We start from the raw sequence: 12531 nt of genomic DNA on the forward strand, positions 1-12531 counted from the left end.
GAGAGAGAGAGAGAGAGAGAGAGAGAGAGAGAGAGAGAGAGGTGTTTGCAAAAAACCAAGATTTAGTGCCAAGCACATTGTTGAATTTGGAAGAGATCCTTGAAATTTTTGGAGAGGTCTTCTAATTCCACATTTAGTAAAAATAAATTCGAAGAAATACCTTAGACAGTTTCTTATTTTTTCCCTTACTCTCCTTTTGTTGTTGCTTGCTTTGATGCATTGTCGCGGTGATATATTAATTGCATGTATTAAAATAAAAGATCAAGAGATGGCTCAGCATACTTTTCATACACAAAGACTTTTATGTGCAACTTCAACCTCCTTAGGAACTTGGATCGTAACTTGAGGAAGAGAGTGTTCACTACTACATGAACCCTATAATACAAGAAAAGTAAAACCAAAAAATGAAATATCTTTTTATTTAAAAGTACACAAAAATCAAGAACACATGTATATATTCCTCATATAGATGTAATTCCTTGTAGTAGCTCCATAAAACCATGATCTAAGTTTAAATAGTCTTGAAACATAGGTTAAGTGTTAGAGACAATCAAATGGAAAAATACTACAAACCAAGTTATAATAACCATTTCATTATCTTTTTTAAATTTATCGAAAGCAAAAATTAAAAAAAGAGGCGGACCATCATTGTGTGATTCCAACTAGTAAAAGAAACAAAATTGAAGTCAATATCAAAATATAAAAATTTCAATTATTAAAATATTTAAATGAGTGAATGGTGTACATACATGTGTTGTACTATTCTCGAAAAAGATACACTGATCTTCCACCATAAGCCGTGGATAATACACCTCGTCACTTCTATCCTAAAATTTTAGAGAAAATATGATAGAAGGTAAATATATCTAAGAAACTTAAAGAGAAATTATTATAATAAAAATAAAGATAATAAAAATTATACAATAGAAAAAGTAACACTTGAGATGAAAATTTGTAAATCTTACCAGTCATATCTACTTGCTTGAAGCTATGATTCTCCTATTAAAAAACATAGTTGTGCCAATTAGTACCGATTTCATATGTATATATTCTATGTTGAGAAAAATTTTGATAAATAAATACCCTTACCAAAGATATATCCACTAGAGATTATATTTTCCTCTTGAGGTTCTTTATGAGACTTTGAGCAACAAAAAGATAGTACAACTATATATCCTCCCTTTTCCAAAGGTAAGTAGCACTAGGAAACTCAAGGGTAAAATTTGATCATAGTTTTGATTTGTGATCTCTAAAATTCTATGTTTGTTATCTTTATTATTATGAAACTGCAAATCCTTACCAATATCATGGCTCTTGACCCAATTGTACACTTTTCTGTGATTAGCACAATACCTAACATTTGTTGAGATATCGAGCTCCACTCGTGATATGCCAGGGTGACCATTGTGCATTTATGTCACTGACTTGATAGCTGCAGATGCGGTTGGTACACTACCCATGAATAATAACCAGATGGCAGCTATCCTTATCTACTCTAGTTCGTGGCTCAATTAGTATGTCACCTTAGTTAGTTGAGTTTGGTTTGAGACCCATATATAGGGTTCTTCTATTTCTCTATACTAGAGTTCTTTTGGCTTACACAACTAAGAAGAGGAAAACTGTTTTCAGCCTCCACCTTTATGTGTGTTCCCCCATTGTGTAAGCAAGAAAGCTACAAGTGAGATTCCTTCCTTCTCTCCCACAATCTTGACATGGTATCAGAGCCTGGTTCGTGGTCAGGAGCTCAAGAAAGCAAACCAAGTTCGCGATGTTTTGGTAAGAGGACCAGTGTTGCTTTCATTTTTCGAGTTTGGGAGCAAGTCTCTGCAGGTAGCACAGCCGGAAAGTGCAAGAGTGCATTGTCTTAGATTGAGACGCCCTTCGCGGTGTAGCAAGAGGGCAGTATATGCTGCAGGTGAGGGCTTTAGCCCATGGTTGCCCTGTTTTTTTGATTCGAGGCCATTTCGGGGCATGTTTTGGAGGCGGAAGTTTTCTGCGCGCACTCAGGAAAAGGCCATGTTTTTTGATGTGCGACCACTGTTCTATAGGTCGGTGAAAATTTACCGTAGAAATTGCATCGTATGCCTGTGCGCAGAGACATTGGGAGTTACAGAATCATCCTTGTTGCCTGTTGATGCAAAATCGTCACTAGGAAGTGACTGTGTGGTCAAATACCACTTTCGTTAGTTTTGCAGATTTGCCCTTGTGAGGCTGAAGCTGTGTTTTTTGCAGTGACAGAATTTTTTGCAGTGTTCTGTAACGGCGTCTGATTCTCTTTCACAGATTGTCACTGAAAAGCTTGACAAGAACAACTTCCAAGCATGGAAGTTTAGAATGACAAATTTCCTTATGGGAAAAAGATATTGGGAATTCGTTGCAGGAAATGAAGAAAAACTAGTTCTTCCTAATGTTCCCAATCAACAACAAATGCAGGCATTTAAAGGATGGCATGAGAGAGCCAGAAAAGTTATGTACTAGCTGTCTATCAGTATTTTAGACTCTATGATTGTGCATATTTAGGATGCAAGTACACCAAAGGAGGCATGGGATACTTTGTCAAAAATGTAAAGCACAAATATGCAAGCCAGGAAAATGCAGATCAAGCAAGAGTTGCACAATGTGCAAAGAGAAAGTATGAGCATCAATGACTACCACATGAAGGTGAAGAAGATTGCAGATGCACTTGTTTCCATTGGGTCGCTAGTGGAAGATGATGATTTAGTCTCTGTGATCTTGAATGGTCTAGGAAAGGATTATGCACAGTTCCGAACATCCATTTCTGTCCGTGAAAGATTTCCTGATTTTGAGGAGTTGATTGCTCTTCTAATTTCTGAGGAGCAGAGAAATGGTGGTGCATCTTCTTCAGGAGGAACTTCAAAAGAAGCTGTTTTCTACTCAAATGATGGAAGAGATAGAGGTAGAGGTAGAGGAGGCCGATCTGGAGGCCGTGGTAGAAATTAGAATATGCAGCAAACTCAAGAAAACCAGTTCTATGGAGGAGGACGTGGTAACTCTAGAGGCAGGGGGAGCCAAAGAGGTCGTGGTGGATGTCAAAGAGGCCAAAATGCAAACAACAATGTTGAATGCTACTACTATGGTAAAATGGGTCATATGGCTAAAGACTACTATAAAAAGTAGAATGACATCATGAATGAAAAATTGCAACACGGGAATTATGCATCTTCTAGTAGACAGGGTGATGACAGAAATGAGCATTTATTTATGGTGCAGCACATGACCAATTCTGTGACAAGTGCAAAAGAAAGCAACGATGTGTGGTATGTTGACTCAGGTGCATCAAACCACATGATAGGTCATGCAGAATGGATGGAGGATGCAAGGAAAATGGAAAAACCAAGATTTGTGGAGACTGGTGATGATACTGCACATCCTATTGTGTAGATTGGAAAAATTCCTTTGTCTATGCAGGATGGGAAAAAGAAATACCTGTCGGATGTATTTCATGTCCCAAATATCAACAAGAACCTGGTTTCTGTTGGACAAATGGTTGAGCAGGGTTTGTAGGTCAGATTTAATTCTCATGGATGCTTTGTTGAGGATATGAAAAATAAAGGTCACTTGATAGCAAAAGGAAAGAAGAAGGGCAGAATGTTTACGTTGGATGCAGACATGCCTGAATTGAGTGCATCAATGTTTGCACATGGGACCGATGTAGTTGCAGATATTGATATCTGGCATAAACGCATTAGTCATGTTAGTGTACAACGACTTAAATCAATGCAAGCCCAAAATATTGTTGTAGGATTGCCTAAATTCAAGGTTACAGAAATGCAAAAGGTATGTGAAGCCTGCCAATTTGGAAAACAGGCAAGGAAACCCTTTCCTAGACATGTTCAAGAGAGTAAGAAGCCATTGGAATTAATCCACTTTGATGTGTGGACTACTAAAGCTGCGTCTCTTGGAGGCTGTCATTATTTTGTCACTTTTATTGATGACTATAGCAGAAAAGTTTGGTATATTTTATGAAAAAGAAAAGTAAAGTGTTTGGACATTTCAAAACTCCAAAAGCTATGGTTAAAAAAGAAACAGGCCTGCAAATAAAATGCCTAAGGTCAAATGGAGGGGGAGAGTACCTCTCAAATGAGTTTGCAAGGTTTCTGCAGCATGGCATAAAGCAGTAATATTCATGTAGTCATACCCCACAACAAAATGGAATTGCAGAAAGGAAAAACAGGCATATTGGAGAGGTATCTTGTGCCATGCTCAACGAAAAAGACTTGCCAGTTTTTTACTGGCTTGAAGCAGTTGCTACAGCAGTCTACATAATGAACAGGACTCCCACTGCATCAATACATGGGATGACTCCAGAGGAGAGGTATACTGGTAGGAAACCAGATATTTCTCATTTGAAAATTTTTGGTTGCATTGCCTATGTTCATGTGCCAGATGAGTTGAGATCCAAGTTGGATCCAAAAGCTAAGAAGTGCATCTTTATTGGTTGCTCTCTACAGAAAGGGTATAGATGCTATAACCCTTCTACTCATAAGTTTACAGTGAGCAGAGATGTTGTTTTTGATGAGATGAGTAGCTAGTATAAACCAGTAAATGTGATTAATGATGTAGATGCACAAAATGGTAATGCTGCACAGAATTCATAGCAGCAATCACAAAATATTAGTGGACCTGGAGTGTCCTCTAGCAGTGGTTCACATTCTTTGCCATGGACAGGTAGATTGAGATCAGGAGAATCTCCTCAAAACAATGCAGATAGTGGTATGTAGGTTTCACAAAAAGCCATGGATGCCTTGGAAGCAAATGCTACATGGGAATTGGTACCTTTCCCTAAAGATAAGAATGTAATTGGTTGTAAGTGGGTTTATAAGGTGAAGCACAATGCAGATGGTTTTGTGAATAGATACAAGGCAAGATTAGTAGTCAAGGGGTATGCACAAACATATGGCATTGATTATGAAGAAACATTCAGTTCGATTGCAAGGATGGCAACCGTAAGAGCAGTCATTGCTATGGCTGCATCAAAGGGATGATCTTTACATCGGATGGATGTAAAGAATGCCTTCTTGCATGGTGATTTGCAAGAAGAGGTCTATATGGAGCAGCCACCAGGTTATGTGCATGCTGTCCATCCTGAGTTTGTTTGCAGGTTGAAGAAAGCCTTGTATGGCTTGAAGCAAGCACCTAGAGCATGGTCTTACAAGATAGGACAGTATCTTGTCACTATTGGCTTTCAGATTTCCAAGGCAGATTTCTCACTTTATGTGAGAAAAACAAAGAAAGGTATTATGCTACTTGTCATTTATGTTGATGATTTGATTATGACAGGTGATAGTGAAGAAGATATCCTTCATGTGAAAATGCTATTGAAGTAGAAGTTTGAGATGAAGGATTTGGGAGAGCTGCGTTATTTCTTGGGCATTGAGGTGATTAGATCACCAAGTGGGATACGGCTGTTGCAGAGGCAGTATGGATTGGACATGCTGTCCAAATATGGGATGACAGGCTGTAAGCCTATTTCAGTTCCTTTGGAGCAGAATGTGAAGCTGAGCGCAGATGCAGGTGAGCTTCTGGAAGACCCTGCTATGTACAGACGCATAGTAGGAAGTTTGATTTATATGACTATTACTAGGCCAGATTTGAGCTATGCTGTTGGATTGGTAAGTCAGTCTATGCACGTTCCAAGAAAACCGCATTTGGATGCGGCTAGACGCATACTCAGGTATATGAAGTCCACATTGCAGTATGGACTATTTTATGAGACTGGGGTTCAAATACAGTTGCATGGATACACTGATGCTGATTGGGCTGGTAGTATTTCTGATAGATGATCTACTAGTGGATATGTGTTTTCTTTTGGGAGTGCTGCAGTCACTTGGAGCAGCAAGAAACAGCCTACAGTTGCCTTGTCAAGCACAGAGGCTGAGTACAGGGGTGCAGCAATGGCTGCATGTGAGGTAGCTTGGTTGCATAAGCTAGTTTATGATATGCATCAGCCTACAGATGGGCCAATTGTCATTTATTGTGAAAACATGAGCAGTATACACTTGGCAAATAACCCAGTCTATCATGCTAGAACAAAGCACATTGAGGTGCATTATCACTATGTGCGGGAGAGGGTTTTACTAGGTCTTATTGATCTAGTTTATGACAGCACAGAGGATCAGGTGGCTGACATATTCACGAAGGCATTGGGTGCAGAGAAGCTGTGCAAGTTCAAAGACTTGCTTGGTGTACAGGAATTGGGATTGAGCTCGAGGGGGAGTGTTGAGATATCGAGCTCCACTCGTGATATGCCAGGGTGACCGTTGTGCATTTATGTCACCAACTTGTTAGCTGCAGATGCGGTTGGTATACTACCCATGAATAATAGCCAGATGACAGCTATCCTTTTCTACTCTAGTTCGTGGCTCAGTTAGTATGCCACCTTAGTTAGTTGAGTTTGGTTTGAGACCCATATATAGGGTTCTTCTATTTCTCTGTACTAGAGTTCTTTTGGCTTACACAACTAAGAAGAGGAAAACTGTTTTCAGCCTCCACCTTTGTGTGTATTCCCCCATTGTGCAAGCAAGAAAGCTACAAGTGAGACTCCTTCCTTCTCTCCCACAATCTTGAAAACATTTTGTGTATCTTAATAGTATTTCAATAAAAATGGTTTTCCAAACTCATCTTGGTCTTTTTGATTAATCCTTTTAGGTGGTTTGAAATTCTGGTCATATGTAGGAGTCTTCGTGAGACACACATCCCCTATTTGTATACTATTGATTTGCTTTTGTCAAGGTGGTAATTGGACTCTTTTACTTTGTATTGAAAGTGGTTTACTCATGCTCACTATTTGTTTAGAACTATCATTCTTTGATTTCAGTTCCTCAATTGTTTTTTGCAGAATGATGATAGTTTGCATCATTGAATCTAGAGTTTGTTGACTTGGGGAGGCCATAAGACAAGATAAATAAAAAAAGTACATTAATATTCCACCAATAAAAAATTATTCAATCATATAAAAAGGATACAACAATGATCACACTCTCTTTTTCTCTCTCTAATGATTTTTAAAAATTCAATGGGCATTTAAGTTTTAAAGTAAAACAGTATATAGCAATACAATATACAACTATACAAACCATGAGACAAGCTAAAACCAAATTTAAAACTTTATATGCTAGTATTCATCAAATAAGAGATTATACTTATACATTAATCTTCTTCAAGCAAGAAATAATATCCTTCTTTATAAAAAGATACAACAATAATCACACATGCACACATACACACATGCACACACACATAAAGGTCCAGCTACCTATACATGATACACAACATGAGCTATATCCACGAGATACCGTTCTAATACACAAACAACCATAAATAAAGCATTATGATATACACAATAGAGTGGCAATCAATTAATGATGTCCATTATGACTAATGTTACTAGCACCCATTTGGATGTCTAAGAATGCAACACACACTCTCTCTAAAGCAATCAAGTTACATCACATGATCTCCACACTATCGGAACATCTATAGAATCTGCAATTGATAATGTTACTCTCCTTCTCTTTGTAACTTCAAAGTTGGACATTACCATGCTACACAAGTTCCAATCCCTCCATACATCTTCACATTAATATCAATTCTCCATGTACCTCTATTATGATCCCACTTCAACCATGACAATTTGCACCTTCTTTCTTCATAATTTACCTCTCTTATCATTGCATGATTGTACTTCCCATCCATCTCATCATCATGTTTTCTTGACAACACAATATCATGTTTTTCTAACCAAGGAGGTATACAACCAACTTCCCCTATTTGTAATAATCTTGATCTTTGAATTAGATCTTTTACCTCATATGCAACATGTCTATTATGTAAAGGTAAAGGAACAAACTTATACAATAAAGAACACAATGGTCTTATGCAATCCCATGTAAATGGAAGTCGTTGAGTTTGTAGTACACTCATTTCAATGATTGTATCTATAAGTAAGCATTTTTCATTTTCTTTTATAGTTATGCATTGCTTGTAATATTCCCCACTAAAAAAGATGTAATACTCTCCATCCCATTGAATGGAAAAAAAGTTAGTGAGTCTTGCTTTCCAATGACCTATACTTTCTAACGTTCTACAAAAAGTGTTTGTTTTTACCATGATGTCATTTGTGATCTTGTATATTTATCCATTATAAAGAATTCTTCTATATGTGGTAACTAGATGTCCTCCTAATACATTCTCTTGGAGACCAAGAAATTGCACAACATATTTTTGTTCTTTTGATGAAAGAGGCCTAGGGTCTCTTCTCTTTTTTGTGATTAAAATGCATTTTTCATGCATCATTATGTTACAAGGATATTGGGAATTATCTCTTTCAAAAAGTGTTCATATCTCCTTTGCCTTCTCAATTGAAGAAATCTCCACAATGCCATTCTCATGAAATGAATAACATCACAGTGTCTAGTAATTAATGAAAGCATAACCATCAAGTAAAACAAGATTGGCATGTACTTGGATAAGCATTCTTTCATGTGGAAAAAGTCCATCTACTACAATTTATAATAACTTAAATATTAAAGTGAAGAATGTCATCTTATAATAATTTACATAAGATATTTCATCAAAGCAATTGTTGGTGTTCAATCACCGCCATATATAATGCTACCGTACGCTCAAAGTCACAACACCAATAGACATCATGTGAGCCATGTCTCAATATGTCATCTAGTAGTTCTCGATTTCCTACAACATGTTCTAAGGGAGAAGAAGTAGCACCAAAGGCTTCTTCCTTTTGAACTCTCCAAGCAGAAAACAAAGTACGCACAACACGCCTAAACATTCTTTTGACCAACCAATATATCAACTATAATTATAGAAGGCATGTGCAATATCTATGAGCAACAAACCTAGGTCACAAATTAACTTTGATATCTCATCAACTATGCATAAAACATATAGTAAGCACTATTGGATGAACTTTTGGTTCTCTTTGGCCTTAAAGCTTTCATAGCGCTTACTTGGATTACGAGGCCACCATCCATGACAAATAAAGGGTGGAGAGAGCTTATAAGCCTTTTCACAACAAAAATATATCACATTTTTCTTTTAATTAGAAATGGCTCTCATGAGTACTCATATGTATTTTTGAAATATATTTGGAGATAATACATGCATCGCATCATATACCAAATCTATTGACAAGTTGAAACCATACAAATCATATAGTTTCCATAGAATAGACTCTCTAGCTGATCCTACAACCTTTAGTTTTCCATCATTTTCGGCTTGTGTGAATGCCCTCTTTGAGCTTGATAAGGCATCAATCATTTCACTTATGGACCTTTGGGCTAGCGGATATCTTACTTGATATCGGCTACCATCGTAAAGGTAATGTCCTTGGAATGAGTGATTACTAGTATCAAGAGTCACTTTTGGGCAGTCACTATGACAAAAGAACTGCCCACCATCTTTGAAGGATCCTATTTTGCATTATGCAAGATGATCCCTTGTAACCATCATTAGCATCGATCTAACACAAAAGTTTGATTGTCCCATTCGATTTTCAAAAATATTTTCTATAGGGTAGTTGTATGACACTTGCATAACATTTATGTAAAGGTATTGTAGCTCACTAATAAGCAATCTTAAAAAAGTTTGAAATACGTCGGGAGTATTACGAAGTTTAGAGCAACTAAAAGGTATGAATAAAATAGGAATAATGCCTAACATGGAACCCTTCCCACCATTAAAAGGACCTTAATTTTTTAACCACACCATAGTCTTTTTGAGTGGTATGAGAGGCTTGGAAGCCATCCCAATGTAAAAGAAGTGCCAAGTTCTGAGGATCAACTCTACACATTTTCTTTTTACATTTGTTGAGATATCGACATTGTTTACAATTTTTTTTAAACTCTTGCACCGCTTGGCCAAAACCTTGTTCTAGAATTATTGAAAAATAAGACCTTGGAAAAGTTGTATATACTTTCGCACATGTAGGGTTGTCACATACAACAACCATCTCATACTCAACATTAGGATTTCAAAAATCTTGATACTTGCAATACTTTTCTCCATCCCAAAACTCATTTATGAATTCTTGTTACATATCGATATCTTTCCCTAACCATATTTTTTTATGACGCTACATGCTTAGGAAATCATGAAAAGTATCTTGGATCGCACTAAAAGCTCTAATTGTTTCTTACGGGAAAATAATCAATAGCTAACATTTTTCTCCTTGGTTTATTGCATTTTTTACACTTTTCACAAGATTCAATACAAATCACGCTTTAGTTTTCTTTTTCACATATTTTGTTTGCAATAACAAAAACTACATCTTTGGCATAAGAATATTCTTTACTAGGTGTAATAAGTTCAATTTCATGATCATTGTTTTTACTTCCCATGCAAAACCTATAGCGCTCAGGGTTGTGGACCATGCCAAGACCATGATACATGAAGTCAAGTTGCTTCCAAGATGTTGGGACTCTCACTCCATCAAGGTTTCCATCCCATGTATCAAGTAATTGCACCAATATCTTACTTAAACTCCCGGGGAGTCCACCTTGTAGAATATGTAAGATATCACATGAGTTCAAAAGAAAGGGTATTATATTTAGTAAAATTTATAGGATTATATTTATAAAATAGAAATTTAAATAAAAAGTTAAAGAATTCCATAAGTTTTGTAAAGTAAAGGGTTCATTTTAAGGCCTCATACCATGTGAAGAAAGGGTATTTCTTAATATCCTTTGAATGCACGTTATATAGATGACTTCTTATAGGTGGGCTGCCCATGCTTAAACTTGGCTTGCACTCTTCAACTCTTAGAGTCCTAGGCCTTGGATTTCCCATGTATCCAAATAGTAATTGGAGCATCTTCTTTTGTGCATTAATTGATATTCGGTTCTCATCCCAAAGAGTTTGAAGCTTAATTATTTTTTGTATAGTCTTTTGATATAATGATGGCCCAATAATAGATATGTGATTGTCTATAGAAGGACCTATTTGAAGAGACTCAACATAGTTAATTGAGTTGTTCTCATGACCGAAGGGGGGGACTTAAAGAAGTATTGATAGTTTGATCATTTCCTTATTCATGTAGTAAGACCAATTTGCATACTTAGTGCATCATATTTGGCCTTCAACTCTTGGTACATAAGAAAAGTTTGTGGACCAAGACTCCTCCCACAATTACAATATGCATGGCAATCACATCACATATGTCTACTACTTAAATAATCTATGTTAGTTTGACCATTCATTGGAGATGATTCTTCATGCCTTTGATTCTCAAGGTGATCTCCTTACACATTTGAGTCACTTGGTTCACTAGGATGGGATATTTCTAGAGAAGAATGAGTAATCCCAAGCATGTCATTTTGAATGTGTCTAAAATAAGTACTATGATTCACTAATTTCCAATCTTCAGTACTATGTGCACACTTATAGTTACATATACAATTTCTTAATGTGCTTGTAGAAGAAGACATCCCTTACTTGAGTATCTTCAATCTTCAATCCAAGGTTGATAAAATTATGAGCACCACAATTAAAAACTCCAAGACTACAAAAAAAATCCAGCCCATAACATATTTTGCGTTAATAACATATTTTAGTTGCCTATTTAATATCATAGTCTATACTATTTAGCAATAGAGCTACATTTAAAACCATAGTCTATAGTACTTTAGCAATAGAGCTACATTAAGCATATCAATCTCTAGCACCAAGCTAAATCTCCATCATGGGTTCCAATATTAACATTGTGATGTTTTCTCTTTAGAGGCCCTTGATGTTTGTTATTTCTTCTCATCCTAGCCTTGATCTCAAGAGCAAGAAAAAAAGAGGGTTGATGAGGGAGATGAGAGCCTTACACTATGAGAATGAAGACTGCTTTGCAAGAGAAGAGAGCCTTGCTCTATTAGAACTTATTTTTCTCATAAAAATTGTGAGAACATTGGATTTCTTTGTAGGTTCCACTCATATTATTTTCTTTCAAATTCCCTAATATCTCATTTGTTTGATTTTCCCAACTTAAAGCAAAGCTTATACTATGTATATGTGAGTAGACATACTATATAGCATAGATTTTCTACCTAGTATGGAAACAATACACATATACCTTGAAAACATGAAATCGTGGGGTGAATTGTGCTTGTTATTTAAATATTTCTTTTACATAATTTCTAGAAGATAATTTGAAGGAACACATTTCGCACTTATAACATAAGATATCTACACACAAGTGTTGATTGGGGGATGCCTCCTCTCCATATATTAGTTGACCCACATTTTCATCTTTTGTATACAAAAATATAATAGCTCATAGGTAGCACAAACAATAGAGCTTGATTACAATTGTAACCCTCCTTAGTACACAAGGATGTTGGAGACCATTGTTAGTATTATAATTATCCTTGGAGAGTGGGCCCCTTGGAGAGTGGACCCCATATGAATGTAACCTTTATACAATTTTATAGTATGATACTGGAGTGACAGTAGACTGAGACTAGCTACATGCAAAGTCTACTACATGCAGCTCTTTGATAGATAGAC

Source organism: Lygodium microphyllum, chromosome 13 (assembly GCF_053477565.2).
Source record: "Lygodium microphyllum isolate KBCC chromosome 13, Lygodium_microphyllum_v1.1.10, whole genome shotgun sequence".
Classification (NCBI taxonomy): Eukaryota; Viridiplantae; Streptophyta; class Polypodiopsida; order Schizaeales; family Lygodiaceae; genus Lygodium; species Lygodium microphyllum.